At 35.6% G+C, this 14,421-nt stretch overlaps 1 protein-coding gene across 7 annotated transcripts in view; it reads right to left on the bottom strand.

Annotated features, from left to right (window-relative positions):
• Positions 1-11,097, bottom strand: part of LOC129751736 (PTB domain-containing adapter protein ced-6) — a 104,831-nt gene extending 93,734 nt beyond the window's left edge. The window contains exons 1-3 of one of the 7 annotated variants that reach the window (XM_055747406.1): positions 10,937-11,001; positions 10,326-10,463; positions 9,476-10,007 (exon numbers count right to left, since the gene is read on the bottom strand). The gene's annotated coding sequence lies outside the window, so the exon portion shown is untranslated. Of the gene's footprint in view, positions 1-9,475; positions 10,102-10,325; positions 10,464-10,936 lie in introns of all 7 variants that reach the window. The other 6 variants (XM_055747403.1, XM_055747402.1, XM_055747409.1 and 3 more) reach the window with 6 other exon arrangements.
• Between the last annotated feature and the right edge of the window lie 3,324 nt (positions 11,098-14,421).

Here is a 14,421-nt window from a genome sequence, read left to right on the forward strand (position 1 = left end):
AAAGGCCATAAAGTGGTACGCCGCCAACAACGTGCAGGTGGTTTCCAAGGACAAGAACCCTCCCAACACGCCAGAGCTCCGCCCAATTGAGAAATACTGGGCTATTGTCAAGCGGAACCTAAAGAAGACCAAAAAACTGCTAAGGACGAGCAGCAGTTCAAGGCAAACTGGCTATCTGCGGCGAAGAAGGTGGACAAGGTTGCTGTACAAAATCTGATGGCAGGGGTTAAGCGTAAGGCCCGGCAATTCGGATTTGGAAAAACGGAAGCCTAACTGAATATTTTTCCTGAATTTTATACTAATTAAACTTGAAAAAGAAATTTAATTTGATTTTTAAAATAAACGATTCCACTGATTTACACGCGTTTTCCCTTGACCAAATTTTGACCGTATCACCCTTTACTTCCTTTCCTTCGAATAATCCAAATAATAAACTGTCACTGACTTTTTACGTTTTATTATATAAAAAAAAAGAAAATTTATTAGTATTATATACATAATACCTAAACTTTCCAGAAATGTTTCTGAGCGTATTTGAGCCGGGCAATTCTGGGCATTAGATTATAAAATTTTCAATTCAAAACCCGAGCAATATCCGGGAAAGTCTGACCAAAATCCAGGCTTTTTTCATGCAAATTCAAAAGAAAAAGTGAAAAATGTACACATGAAAAAAATATTTATTAATGAGTCACATGAGCGATGTTCAATTCAAATTTTTCATTTCCAAAAAATGTTTGCACGTGTATTTCGATAAAACAAGATAAAAAAAACATACATTATGTAAAGCAAAATGTAGTTTTATTTTGGATTTTGGTTAGATTTAGAATAAATCCGGGCAGTTTTCCTCCTTTTTTTATATAAAGTTTTCCTTACTCTTCTGGATTTTTTTTTCATTGTACTCTTTTTAGCATTGCGGGATATGGTAACCCTAGTCTATGTTCATTTATGACGTTTCGAGAAAAACGCGTATAAAAATTTTGCAACATTTTTTAAACCGCTTATTAATTCACGTGAAATCTTTCAAGTTCATATTACTAAAACGGTGCTATCTTAATTTAATTTTATAGATAAAAAAGTATTTTCATGGAAAAATAGCTCGAGATCGTTATATCGCGAGGGTTTTGTTTTTCATTCCTCCTACGTTAAAATTTTGCTCAAAGTTTGCTACGCTGGAATATTTGTTTTATGTAAAAATAACCCTGATACAAAAGAATATCTTACATTCAATTGATTAAAGTTCAGCCCTGTCTTATTCACAATTTTCTATATTTTCACGAATCTTTAGTTCAGATGACTAGGGCACTACTAAAGTTATCCATTGTTTTTTAAAAAAAAATAATTTTTTTATACATGTCTTTGGATTTGTATAAAAAGTTTAACTACATTCATAAAATAACTAAGTATTTTCCTGCAATCTGATAATTTCAGTTTTGTAAGACAACTCCCTATTCAAGTTGACAAGCCGATGTTTCGATGTTTTTTTTTACATATTTCTGTTCAAACTATACCATTTGTTTCTGCAACTCTATACAGTCATTGGGAAGTTAAACTTGTTAGAAATTTAAGGACCCATTTTTTCAGCTTAAGCCTTTAAGTGCCTATATAATAATTTTTTATAAAATAATTTTTAGTACTACTTTACTTCAACTCAAACAATGGGAACAAGGTTAAAACTGCGTCACACATCATGAAACTTTGTAACTCATTTTATTATTCAACTGAAAAGCAAATAAAAATATTCCTCAAGTCATAGATAATGAGAGGGGCTACTGTTTGCCTAAATCATATAGAGATAATCAAGATATGAAGAATGCAGTTATGGTAGCAATTTAAAAAAAAATTGAACGAAGTGTGCAGTGGGCGTTTCGACAGTTCAAACTGTTAATACCGCCCTTTTTTGTAATGTGTTAGAAAAGTACGACCCTCTTGAGTTTAATCCCTAGAAAACAAAATTGTGATAGATTTTTTGTGTTTCCAAAAAAACATAACTGTTCATACTTGGGAACTTCAGAAAAGTGCGTTTTGAAAAAATACTCAATTCAGAACAAAACGTCATAACATTTTAACTGGAGATAAATTTGAAACCAAGAGCCACCACGACTCACTGGATGGAATCATCCTTTCACAGGCAAGGTGCGTTTTATTAAGTAGGTACATAAAGCTAGTATGTGCCATGATGTTTGATTAGCTGATCCAAGGTCAAGCAACAAGATTCTCAAACATCGAATGATGAATTGACGATAATGACGATCGTTTCTCTACAACACCTTAACCGGCTGCTGATGGCAGAGCCATTAAGTATTGTCTCTCAGTTCAGATACGTATAATTTGAGGGAGGTGTTCATAATAGAACAAGTTTTAGTTTTACAGTATTCATATCGTGTATGCACAAACCCATCAAACAGCATCAACTCAGGTGTGTTTTTATTTATTTTATTTTATTCTTGTTTCCCAAAGCGACTGATCGAATAAGATAGAGTTCCTACCTATCGATTTTCTGACCGCTATTAATGATCGTACACCCCTTCGATTTGTTTTGATTGTTAAGTCGTTCTGAAAATATACGATTGCTTTAAGCTTATGAATAAATACAATTTCAATACGGTAGTAAAGACAGAGATTATTTTTATTCCGGGTTGGTGTTAGAGAGTAGAATAATAAAAACAAATCGTGGGCAGTTGATAATAGATTGAACAAACAAATATTTTCAGCTTCGTCGTCGGAACGCTGCGATTGATGATCAGCATTTTGTTCTCCTTCGAACTGATGCATTCGAGTTGGAACGCTGAATTTTCACACGAAAATATATGTTTTGTTATGGTTGTTCCGAATGTTCCAAGGAATCCCGTCGCCTATCAAAGTGTGCATTTTAGGTTCGGTCATCCGAAGAGATAAGTGAACATAGCTCAAAAGAAATGGTAGCTATGTATAAGCTTTTAAATCACCAAGCCGGGGTTTACTTCTGCTGATAATTCGAAGAAAAAATAAGTTTTCTGTTGAAAAAATGGATGGCGGGTTATTCCTGATGAATCACATTAGAAGGAAGTGATCGGGAAGATTTTAATCATTCGATTTTCGCCGCCAACCAACGCAGTTTATCAAATTGACTTAGCTCAGCAATTTTAGCTGGCTTAAATAAACAGATCAACAATCTAGGATTTTTTCTGTTGAGCTGGATGGAACTAGTCTGTTATTAATATTCACGAGCTTTAATTCGATTTTCAGACCAGATTAATTGAAATGCTTTTAAAAAGCTTATTTAAGGTTTTTAACCCTCCTCGTACCAGAAATTTGTACCCGTTACAGTCCCTGGAGTGTTAATTTGACACTCCTGACTAAAATCAATATATCTCTCTTGTTTCTCAACCGATTTTCACCAAATTTATAGTTTTGGAAACCTCATAATGTAATTCACATATGTTTTTCAGACATTATTCACATACAATACTTCAGTGTGCAGTTATTCAATGTCTAAGAAAAAATCCGAAAAAAAACATGTTTCGGAAAAAAGACTGTCTTGAAATGATAAAACTGTTTTTTTATCTTTCGCATCCCCCATCTAATGAAAATCCCACTTTTGTACATGGATCTCCCCGTAAAATGGTATATTCTAGGTTTATTTACTTAGAAACTTCTTTAAAAGCTTCGGAACTTGTTGAAGGCTCACTTTGCGTGTTTCTTATTGTAGGTGTGCTTTTTTTTCGCTGTTTTAATTCACACTGATTTATGATTATTTTTTCCAAAATGTTGAAATTTCTACTAATAGGTTTTGAAATTATCGAAAACCAATCACCTCGGAACCAAAATCGCCCATTTTATAATGTTATGATAGAGGTTTTATTTGAGTTCTATTTCAATTTTTCTTTTTTTTTGGACACAATTCGGCCGCAACAAATTTCAAATCCTTCTTTTGTCACTCGGAGTTGGAACATTGCGAGGAGGCATAATAAAATATAATGCGAAAAGAAATAAATTGGGATAAATTAAACGAAAGCTTGTATGCAACAAAATAGCATACTATATCATTGCACAAAACCTATAAATCAAGTAATTTTTTTATCGAAAAACTTAATAAAATCAAGAACTCAAAGGAGAAATAACTGTAGTCTTCCAAAATTTTTCGGATATTTGATTTTTTTCGATTCTTAACTTTATTTTTCTCCCTCCGGGTTTTTTGGAAATTTCAAAAGGGAGGGGGGGGGGGGGTGACAAATGAAGAAATTGATAGTTGTAAAGATTATTAGAATTGGATGGTAGAATTCAACACATTAATGACCAATAATAATTTAAAAGTTATAGATTGGCCAATGAAATTGAAATGTATAAAAATAAAAACCTCAGATTTCATTAACTGATCAATTTTCTAATCCCCCGTTTGATTTCACCGACGACTATCAAAGCGTTGAAATCGCAGCCTTATAACTCTGAATCTATGAAGAATATGAAAAAGGTTGGTTCTTAAAAGCTGGAATTCATGAAAATCGGTTGATTAGTTTTTAGAACTAAGTCCAAATAGTTAATCAGCTAAAAAAGTAAGTTCACTGTTCACTACATATTATTGGAGACTTTCAAAGCCGCCCCAACGGCGGTAGGGAGCTCTTTGAAAAGTACTACAATTCTAGTCAATATATTACTAACAGTCCAGTTGTATTTTTCAATCCAAAATGTAGGATCATTATTTCATCCAAGAACCTCGTGCTTGTGCCCCGTGCTACGAACAGTAGAAAGGAAATAGCCCGCCAAAACTTTCCGCCATCAAATTTTTAATCATTAGCAGGCTTTGACTTGCTGTCAAGTACACGTGGACTCTGCTGCTTGATTCTCGTTTCTAATGCCCAGTCCATGGTGATGGTGAAAATAACACCGCCAAAGAAAACTAACATCGGCTGCCAAAATGGGTGCCATGACTTTTGGTTCGTGTGAATAAAACCGAAAGTTGTATAGGAGGGTCCCTTTTCTTACTTGGGCGGGGCTCAGAACTATTACTAAAACCTTACAGTGGTCCAGCTACATCTCTGTATCGAATTTCAGGCTGATTGATTAAGCGGTGTGGATGTGTATAATATAAGGTGCATACAAACAAACCAACAAACATACATAGTCCAACTCATCTTTTTATATTATAAGAATAAAGATATACAATTAAAATCGATCATGAATGGTAAACGAAAAAAAAACCGCCTCAACCAGCAATCGAAATCGAGTCCTCTGATTATCTCTCCAAAACCTAACCAATAGGCCAAATCGTCAGATGAAACTATTCAAGCTGTTACTCTATGATTCAGTTGACTTCATCGAGTTGAATTCGCTGCTTGATTCTACAGCCAAAAACGCTCATCGTGCCCCGATTAATGGTGCTTATACTGCCCAGGGATGGTTCACATTATGTCCCAACGGTGACTGATTTTCAACTTTCGGCCAAACATTTTAAAATGCATTTTTAAACGTTTCAATCTACTTTTGGGTTCAGGGGATGAATAACACGAGAGTGTAAAAATCCCAGAAAAACAAAAAATAACAAAATTAATCTAATTTTTTTTTAAGTTTTAGCCATTTAGGGAAAAGACTTTTTAGTGTCTGAACACGAAACAATGATGTAACTCAAATATTATAGCTATTTTCTATGGTTAAACAATAATCTTCCTTAAGGTGGCCATTATGCCCTTATCTCCCCTATTTCCATAACTATTAACTTTTTCATTCAGCTCTGGACAAATTGTACGAAACCATTTTTCAACATTTATTGTTTTACTCAAATGAACTCTAAAATTGGTGAAATTTCAAAATCTGGTCCTGGAACTCGTTACCTCAAGATTCTTTAAATTTTGGCACAAAACTATGAATTTCGTTGGATGAAAGTTTAGTAAAAGTCGGTTTTCGCATGGAAAAAATACGCACTATAAATTAACCTAACAGATCAGTATTTCTCTGCTTAGAAAATTGTTCCGTCTTTTTATAAGATGGTGAAAAAGCTAGTTTCCGTAGATATTCTTAGACCTCAAGTTAAGAACCATCAGGAAGGTTTGTTCCAAAGCAAAATTGTTTGAAAATACGTTTCAAATGAGCCAAGAGCACGAATAAAAAGCCAACTTATATAATTTTTTGACAAAAAAATTTCATTATTCAATAGTGTATCAAAAATGCTACAGTTCGTAAAAATATTTAGATTTGATATTCTATACGTGACAAAAGATACAGGCATTTGAAAATATTCATAACAAGTGCGTACTTTATTTTGTCCAGTACTGTATGTTCTGAGTTCCCGAATGAAAAGTCTTGATTTTTTTTTGTTTGTTTTTGCACCTAAATCTGTTTTCCGTTCATCATTGTTAATAAAATATAACAAAAATGACAAAAATTTCATCAATTTCAAAAGAAATACAAACGACTTAAATGACAAAAAAACTGCTAAAAAATGATGTTCGATAACTAAAATGGAAAACGAAATACAGACCTCGTTCGGTTTTGGCAACACGCTCGTAAATTTTATGTTGTCAAAATCGAATGTTGCCAAAATCGAACGGTTTTTTTGTAACTTTTTTATTTTAAATTTTTATTTTAAATTAGTCAAAATTGATGTCTAACCTTATATTAGCATGACATTTTTTAATTTGGCTCTATTATATTAGTGTTAAGCAGTAAAACATGGAAAAATTTATGTTTTTACTTTTTAAACCTATTATAATTAAGCCGAATTGAAAAATTTCATGCTAATGTTACGTTTTACATTAATTTTGATTAATTTGAAATAAAAATAAAAAAATAAAAAAGTGACAAACAAAAAAAGTTTTTTAATTATGTTGCCAAAAACGAACGGTTTTTGCTCGGATGTTGCCAAAATCGATCGGAGTCTGTATTGAATCAACTCGTATAACCACGATTTGCAATTATGATTGCGACTAAAAATTTCCGAATTTTGAGTTTAGAATGCAGGAGTTCCAATGATAAAATCTAAAAATTTAATATTTTACTTTCCGTGCTGTTTAGGCTTAGAGGCAAGATTTTCGAAACATCTGATCATGGGGACAAAAACCTAAAGGTTGTTTTTTTGCCTTTCGTACAGAAAGGTGTACCTACAGTAACCTAAGAAACAAGAATAGTACCAGTATGTGTTTTGCTTGTTAAAATATGAATGATTCGTCAAATTATTCTTCTACAATTTGTTTTCAATTGTTCAACAGGTAAATCAAGTATAAGTTAGCTGTTTTTTTGGATAAGCAATTGGCGTTGAGGATCAACAATATGAAAAAGGGCGAAATAGGGGTTTTTAAAAGATTTTCTTCTAGCTCTAAGGAATTCAACACTTGAGCTTTAATGCTTCATCAAACTGCTTCATTTGTTCATGAACATGACTTGACATGATGAAACATACATTCTAGGCTGAATTTGAACAAAAAAACAGGCTCCTTATCCAAAAATATTAATTTTTCTAATCAGTCAAACACAATGTTTTTAATTTTCAATCGTAGATGGCAGCACCGTCTTGCTGTTAAACGGAATTGAGACCCATTTTGACTTTCCGAAATTATGTAAGGTATGCTGATGTTTTAGTCAGGATATAAGTACTTGGTACCGCGTCAACGCCTATGAAATTCTAAGATCACCAAATCAAATTTTTAGAATTGCATCAAGGTCAACAAAAAGTGAATTTCTTGGACCGATAATCAGGAAAGTTAAGCATTTTCCGATGCAATTGGATCAGAAGTGGAGTTGAGCAGAAACTTCGGCGGTGGTAAATTCTTGAGCTGGTGAGTTTTTGCAAATCCGAGACAGCTTCCTTCATCGAGAACTCTAAAAACTTTCTAGGAAAACTACCTTGAAATGATGAATATGGGTCTGAATCTACCCGAAAAATGAGACATAATTTGGTAATAACTGCAAGATAGTTCTGTCATCTACGACTTGAAATTGGAAAAAGTGTGGTTTACTCAAAATAAAATCTTCATTTCACGTCATTTTCATGAATAAATTAAACTGTTTGATGAAGTATTATAGCTTTATTGTCAAATTTCTTCGTGCAAGAGGAAAACCCTTTAAAAACCCCTTTGAAACCTTTGGAATACTACAAAACGCCTAAAACTGCAGTTATCTATTCAAATAGGTCATAGAAGCATTATTATTATGAGCATTGGGATGATTCAGAGAATCAAGGCCAGGAACTCCTTGAAGACGTACAAGAAGCGGAAGGTACCTAAGAAATTCTACAAGAAATCGACGGATGAGGAGATGAATGATGCCGAAAAACATCAATCCACCAAATTGCCCAGATCTCCAACAGATTTAACGATACTGGGCGATTGTGAAGAGGATCTTTAGGAAGGAGGTAACAGTTCCTCAAAGCATGGAAAAATACGAGAAACATTGGAAGGCAGCATCCAGGAAATGCACAAAAGCTACTGTGCAGAGTCTGATGGAAGGCATTTCATCAAAAAAGCGATAATTCTTTAGAACATAATTTTTTGACTTATGTTAACCATGATATTGTTTCCTATCATACTGATCTTCAATAAACCGAATAGGAAAAATTAAAATACTGAACTTATTAAATTTTTATTCACAGAAAGATGTTGCTAAAAAGTTTTCGATACAGTCCTCATACATGTAACTCGGTATTGACTTCACATAATTGAGTTTTAAGATGTTTTTTTTTTGTTTTCAATTACTGAGAATGGCAACAGACGGAAATTCAAATATTGATAACAAGGTGAGATGCTCATGTACATTGCACCTTCGGCGCGATACAGAATTTGTTTGACAGCTCGTGATATGTCCATCTATTATCTTTTTCGTATTGTTTATGCTATTCTATGTATATTTGCCATTTCTTGGGTTCATATATACAGTCTTTGGAAAAAAGGCAAATTCAAAAACTCCAAAAAAAACCGATACATCCCTACTGATAACGATTCAGGACAACCAAGTTATCTACGAGAAAAATCAAAGTCTACCCAGCGTGTCTACGGAGCTGCGGTGCCCTGGCCGAAGACTTCTTCCTCGTCTACCAATATCCTGTTTTGACTTTGCCCACGTAACACGACAACAAACCCGGTAGAGCGCCACATCGCAGGTAGGTATAGGGTAGGAATTCATTCAAAGCGCCTTGCAGCTTTAATTCTGCCACCGACGACAACCATATCATTAGCTTTGGTAAGGCTAGAGCTTCATAGAGCCAGCAGGGCTGCACGCCACTGGTCTCGCCAATCAAAAAGGGGTTTTCATCCACACGCGCGCGCGCGATCGATTGAGCACATACCTTTGATGGGGGCAGCTATCGATGCCGAGGTCCAAAAGGGTTTTGTATGATATCAACCCAGGGAGGGATCAACGGGGAAACGAAAGGAGGAGATGGAAAAGGTTTAGGTTTTTCGCGAGAGGTAGAAAGACAGAAAGAGAGAGAGAGCGTGAGGGTGGTTGGTTAGTTGGGTGTTTGCCATAAATCTAGGTTTAATTTTTGCTTTTGCCTCTGGTACGTTACCTAACTTCGGCGAACTTTCAAAGCAGGCGACTCACAACACGTCACAACTGGGCTGCTGCTTGTTTGTTGGGCATCAAAGTGTGCGCTGGAGCTGTCCGTCTGTTTGACGACGCGATCTTCGGTGTTGCACAGGTGTTTTCGGTGTATTGGTGTGCACCAGCAGCGAGCGATCTCTGTCCGTTCAGCCTGTGAGGTGGTCGTTTTTCAGCTGCGTCCCTATGTGTTTGTAAAGGGGAGCTTTGTGGAGTCCAACAACACTTTATGCAGGCTTTTGATCGGTGGATGGACCCCAGTCAACCAGCAAAATGAAGGTGTGACAGTTTAGAGGTTGACCAAAATTTGCACTTACAGCTGACCACTTTGGATGAGTATTCGAAAACCCCGTCGGTTCACACTTTACCGAAAAAGAAAACAAAAAAACACTCGCGATCGAAATCACTCAAGTTGACGAACTTCGTCACACTTTTACTCTGCGGATTCTGCGCTGCGCTACTGCTGCAACCCTGATCGATCGCGGTTAGGAAAGGTTACCCTGGAAACGGAAATATATGGCTAACTGCGACTACTAGATTTGCGAGTCACCGTGCCAAATGCATGGTCACCAAATGACTTTGCTCTAAACACAACTATGAAAAGAAGCAAAAAAAAATCGTGAGACTACTAGATCGGATAGTCAGAAGCTCTCGCGCATTGCCTTTTTTTCCTGTGTGCAATTTACTGAGCCCACTAAATACTTGTTTTTTTTTAATATAATTTGATGCAGTATAATCTTTTGTGGTCGTCTCCCCGAGAGTTATCTCGTTTTTTTTATTTTCCAGATATTTCTCGCTCTCTGTGCCCATACACGTACCTTTTCTGGCTCTTTCGATCTGCTTTTTTTGTACCCAACAACAACAACAACCAGCAGATCTGTTCACCTCTCGTTTTTTTTCTGTTGAACTGACACACTGGTGCGCATATGAGCCAACTATTATAATGATACACAGACCTGGAAATGACGATTTCAGCAAAAAGAAACATGAACAGTCAGCTCGAACGAAAAATGCCTTGTCAAGCTACTGAACTTTCACAAATTGTTGCTCTAAACGTTCACTAAACACAGTAATTTGTTTTCTTTAATAAAAACCTGATCTACCTAACGTTAGCAACCTAATATTCCACACAGTTCGAAAGCACAATTCAAAGTAACCCCGAGAAAGTACCTATATCCGATATTCAAAGATCAATCTCTTCACAAACGATTAGATCAACGATCAGCGATCTCAGCAGAATTTTGAAACACTACCATAAAACCAATATTCCTTATAGTCGCAAAAAAAAAAAACAAGAGCCTCAATCCAATTCTTCCAGCAATGTAGAAAACACAAAACCCCCGATGAGATCCCGTGAATATTTATTTTTCCCAATCCCAACAAAACCCGAGAAGAGAAACACCAAAAAAAAAGACGAAAGAGAACACACTGTAGGTAAATGCTGCACTCACACCCGTCCAGTACGCCTGGTTTATTGGCACTGCTGGAACACGACTGACTGAACCTGGCCGAGACTGGCTCTTCAAGCCTATGGATCTGGCTGAACTGGAACCGGACGGCTGGCTCTAGCTGGACCGAAAATCGCTGATCGCGAGTCGTCATCATCGTCGGACTCGATTACTCGACACGGTCCGGTCAATTGTTGACTTTTACTCAAATAATTTTATGGAAAAAATCTTACAGTAGATAGTATGGCAGAGACAACCATAAAAGGATTTCTAATGAACTCGTCTTTGACAAACGGATTGATCGTGTGGAGGGTGCTATTGAGCGAAGTAACAGTCAAAGCTTTGCTCGCGCAGCGCGGATGTGATCCAATCCACTCCCCAACAACTGGTTTTGTTTTGCTGGCGTAGGTAAACGATCAGGTAAGCCGCAATAGACGCTCAAGCGCCAAGTTTATAAGTTTCATTCTTGAAAAAGAATAGAGATGGCCTTTACTAACAGTAAGTCAAAACTATAAAAGTTTGTTTTAGGGACACCTAATAAAATACAAATTATATTGATTTCTTCACTAGATGCTCCATTGCGACTAGACAGCACACTGAGATCTGACATTTAGGTCACAATCTTTATTTTTTTTTTCTTTTATAGGTTTTCGCTTGACTTATTTGAATTCGGACGGCCTTCTCAACTTGCTTTTTGACCATTCTAAGCTGTCCTCTCAATCCATTTGAAACTTTTGCAAAATATTCAAGCTGTCTTCTAGATTCGCGCTATGGTTCTTTCTTTATATTCCTAATTCTTTCCTCAGTATACATGGATTTCTTACTGAATATTCTAGCTGTATTCTCGATTCTGCTCTCTATTGTTCTTTTTAGTATTCAAGACTTCATCAAATCTCTTTGAACTTTCGCCGATAGGTTTGAGCTGAGGATTTTTTAAATTATCTGACAATTTGCGCAGGAGGTCTTCACAATCTCTCCAAAATTTCAAATTAGGTTCATTTTGCCGGATTAAAAAACACGAAATTTTGAAAAAAATATTATAACTAAGTGACAACGCAGGTTTCAGTGATGGAATTGAGTTATCATTTATTCGTATTCTAAGCGAGGTCCTTGCATAACTGCACTTTACCCTAGCGATTGCTTGTTCCACCAGCGATCAGAGTTTTCCAAAATTCAGGAAACCGTGACTATAAAAATCAGGATAAATCAAGCATCATTCAAAAGCCGAACTGATGACTTTTTGTGTCTTTCTTACAAACAGGTTTTGTCACGATCATGGTGGTATAATAAATAATGAGTTCCAGACCCCTTTTTCTTGGTATCTACCGATTTAGCTAGTTGATTTACTATGCTGTATTTGCATTTGTACGTGCGTGTGAATTTGTTCACGTTTTTTAAGCTAAACTTTGATTAACAATTTTAATTGACAATTTCATTATTATTGTGATGAATTTTTTTCTCTAAACAACTTGATATGATATTTGATTAACTCTAATTACTATTTCTTATGAATAACGTTCTCATCCTGGATCCAAAATAGGTGATAAAATAGTTAAACTAAAAAATGTAAGAATACCAATTCATCTGTTATAAAGAATTTGTAAAATGAAAAAGGATAATTGAACTGGCTGAAAAAAGGTGTCCATCAACCAAATTCCCAAAAAAAAGTGAGAAGAACAAAAAATCGCTCTATGTTTCCAAGCACACTAGGCCTAAGAACTTATCCAAGGACTTTGAAAGCTCATGGAAAATCTTTGCTCAATACTCATACTTTATAAAAAAGGTGTCCATCAACTAAATTCCCAAAAAAAAGTGAGAAGAAAACCTTTGCTAATACTCGAAGGATTGAACTTCCGCTAATTTCAGACTGTTGAGATTATTATTGTTGTATTGTTTCTGAGGTCAGAAATAAAATATCGCCAGTTCGTTTTTGCGTTTGATTATGAAAATTCTCCATGAATTTAGAGCTAAATACGGTTGGGATAAAGATAAATTGGAAAAGTTTGTAAAATAAACAACATTAGTCGTCCTTAAATTTCTCACCTGTTATTAATTCGGAGGGATTCGAACTAAGGGGCTCATTTTTTTACAAAACATATAGCTTTACGAACTGGAATTCATTTCAAAACTCGATTAGATATGAAATTCGAGAAATGAAAATAAAATTAAAATTACAAATTAAGTTTATATTTTCTCATAGAGTAGTGCATAGGCAACTTGTAAATTCGATAGACACAGTTGATTTCATTGCAAAAATATTGCGCTTACATGCCCAAAATCAAATTAAACGTAAATTTAGGTGTTGGAATAATCAGAAAAAACGCATAATAACAAGTAGTTTAAAAAACAGATACTTTTAAAAATTACGCAAAATTATATGTATTTTATATTTTCTTATGATGCCAAAATGTGTAAAATTTCGGAAATTTTTCAATCAACCATTCAACATTTTTCGGGAGTGATCGAAACAATTTAGGCGATTGATCCATTAAAAAGTACGGTTTTTACACTTCTTTTTTACTTTTAGTGACCAAAATCTTTAAAAAAATATATCCATATATCCAACATAAAGCTCTAAACATCAGATTTCTTATGCACTAAGCGATTTTTTTTTTGAATATTGTTTGAGTATCAATGCATTGCAAGGTTTAAAAAACTATAAATGTTGTACAAATTGTAAAATTGTTCTCAAGCGTACAGGAGAAATAAGCGAGGTAGAGCGATTTAAAGCGAAAAGTGTTAAATTAACACTATAGATTACTAAAGGGACTTTTTTTGACAGGGCTTTCAGGGAGCGTTTCATGAATTCATGGGGGGGTCCCAGACATTTTTTTTAAATATTTGGCTGCGTCTAAAAAAAAAGTTACAAGCCTTCAAACTTCCAATGGGTGCCGGGCATTCGGCCGAAAGATGTTAGGCCGAATGGGTTAAAAGGTCGACGGATGTTCGGCCGAACAGGACAATAGGTCGAATGGGACATTAAGCCAAAGGTTATTTGGCCGAATGGATGTTAGACCGAATGGTCATTAGGCCGAAAGGTCATTTGGCCAAATGGTCGTTAGGCCGAATGGTCGCAAGGCCGAAAGGTCTTAAGGCCGAATGCATGCTCGAATGGTCGTCGGGTCAAATGGTCGTAAGGGCGAATTGATGCTAGGCCGAAAGGTCGTTAGGCTGAATGGTCATTAGACCGAATGGTCACAAGGCCGAATGGTCATAAAGCCGGATGGTCATAATGCTGAATGGTCGTAAGGCCGAATGGATGCTAGAAGGTCGAAAGGCCGAATGATTGTACGGCTGAATGGTCGTTGGGCCGAATTTATGCTATTATTTTATGTCTATAAAACATATTATTTTTTTTCAGTCTTCGGTGTGCGTTCGTCGCAAGCGGTTCGGTCGCCCTCTTTCTCCCGACTCGTAGTTATTTTGTTTACAGTAGAGGTATTGCGTTTATCAGGAAAGGGGATCG

Source organism: Uranotaenia lowii, chromosome 3 (genome assembly GCF_029784155.1).
Source record: "Uranotaenia lowii strain MFRU-FL chromosome 3, ASM2978415v1, whole genome shotgun sequence".
NCBI classification, from domain to species: Eukaryota; Metazoa; Arthropoda; class Insecta; order Diptera; family Culicidae; genus Uranotaenia; species Uranotaenia lowii.